Source organism: Egretta garzetta, unplaced genomic scaffold, assembly GCF_000687185.1.
Source record: "Egretta garzetta isolate BGI_Z169 unplaced genomic scaffold, ASM68718v1 scaffold73, whole genome shotgun sequence".
Lineage (NCBI taxonomy): Eukaryota > Metazoa > Chordata > Aves > Pelecaniformes > Ardeidae > Egretta > Egretta garzetta.
In genome coordinates, this window is record NW_009259031.1 from 1,103,522 (window position 1) to 1,105,388 (window position 1,867).

General features: G+C 62.7%; 1 protein-coding gene across 5 annotated transcripts in view; it reads left to right on the forward strand.

Annotated features, from left to right (window-relative positions):
• Positions 1-572: 572 nt before the first annotated feature.
• Positions 573-1,867, forward strand: part of TPST2 (tyrosylprotein sulfotransferase 2) — a 17,614-nt gene continuing 16,319 nt past the window's right edge. Inside the window, exons 1-2 of one of the 5 annotated variants that reach the window (XM_035890315.1) lie at positions 574-1,127; positions 1,237-1,791. The gene's annotated coding sequence lies outside the window, so the exon portion shown is untranslated. Of the gene's footprint in view, positions 1,792-1,867 lie in introns of all 5 variants that reach the window. The other 4 variants (XM_009634734.2, XM_035890318.1, XM_035890312.1 and 1 more) reach the window with 4 other exon arrangements.

Genomic DNA, 1,867 nt, shown 5'->3' on the forward strand with positions numbered 1-1,867 from the left:
GCTGCGGTGCCGCGTGGCGGGGATGCGGGATCCACGCTGTTTCCATAGCAAGCTCGAGTTCCTTGGGACCCGTGGCCAGAGCCGGGGACTGCGGGCAGCGCGTTCCCCCCTGCCAGCAGCGCGAGCTGGGCCGCGATCCCGCACGGGAAGGGCATGGTTTGCATTGCGCGGGCCTTTGTTCTGTCCCTCGCTGTGTTTGTTTGCATGCTCCGTCTCTGCCCAAAAAACATCTCGCAGCTTGAAAGCCCTTCACACGTCTTCCTCTGCCAGTCAGAGCCCGGCCCCGCCAGCGGCTGGTACTGAAATACGCGGGCGGCGAGTCTCCCCCCGCCCAGCTGCGCTGCGCTCTCACGCTCGGGTACCGAGCAAGGCTGAGTGGAGAGATTAAAGTGATTTGTGCTAACAGGTTTCCAAATTTGACGTTGCTTTTCTGGGAATACTGCGGCGTGCTCGTGGGGAGCTTTGTCAAGTGCCAGCGCAGGTTCAGATCTTTCTTCCAAGCGGGGATTTTGTAACGGCGTGCCTGCCTGCAGCGTGCGCTCGGCGGGCGCCCGCCCGCTGGGAAAAAGACTGGAGCATCGCTGCTAGGACCCGGCCATGCCACCCGGTTTGGTGGCACGAGATGGGGCAGCCACCCCCGTGCTCGGGGCCCCCCTCTGCTGAGCTGACAGCCCCTCGCCTGGGGCGAGCAGCACCACGTCCCGAGGCGGCGGCTGACCCGTGCATGGAGCCGCATGGGTCCTTCCCGGCATCGCCCAGAGCCGGTGCTGCAGCCAGCATCGGGGGGCGTTGCCGCAGGGGGATGCGGGCATGATTATGCCCTCCACGCTGGCGAGATGTCCCAGGCGGGGGACATGGAGGTGGGAGCTGCCGTGGGTCTCTCCGGGACAGGGTTTGCTGGTGGGCTCACCAGGAGGACGGGCAGGCTCATGCCGCTGTCGTTCTCTGCCTGTAGGTTGTAAAAACTGTATTAGTAATTTCTGTCTCTATTTTAGGAAGGTGCTTCCAAAGGCAGTTTGCTTTACAGATAACGCGGAGCCTTCGGGGGATGTGCGGGATGGCAGGAGTGCTATAAAATGCAGCGATGGCGAGAACATTTTTGGAGAGAGAAAACAAACACCCAGCAGGTGGCTTGGTTTGGCACCGTGCAGATGCATCTTCTGACGAATTTGTGATGCGTTTAGGAAGCCTCGGCCTCGTGCCTCAGCAGAGCATCTTTCACTTTGGATTTCGCAGCCCTCCGGGTGCAGGCAGTGAGCTTGCGGGCCGGCGGGAGAAGCTTGCCGCGCTGTCTGCCTGCTCTGTTGCATACCACTTTGCAAGCCTTTGGTCTGTGCGGTTCTCCTGAACCCCCCTCTGCCTCCAGTATCGCAGGGATTCTCCTCAAAGCAAACCCATCTAAAGGTGAATGATGCTCCCCCCCCCTTTCATTCCCAGTCCATCCTTTTGTGCTGGCCCCGCAGTGCGGTGCGGGCGGACGAGAAGCGCTGGTAGCAGCAGGGGGTTGCTCAACCCGCAGCACTCGCAAGTTAAGCAAGCGGCTGGTTCCCATCGTGCGTTCCCAGGCGAGTGAGCCCAAACCGAGACCAGGGAATCTGCAAGCGGCTGCGGCGTCAAAGCGCTTCTCCATGGAGAAATGACCGCCGGCTCGCCGCGGCAGTCGCGGGGGTGAGCAGGGAGAAGCAGCCGGGATTTTTCCAGTGCTCCTGTTCCTGCTCGGTGCTGGGGGTGGATCCTGCGGTGCGAGCGATGTCGCTGGCAGTGGCTGGGCCCCGACACGCTGTGAAGGGGGTGGGAGAGCCCCGTGTCCCCCCCCTGCTCCCCGGGCAGCTGTGCTCACAGCTGGCTGCGGGCCAGCGGGGCTGGG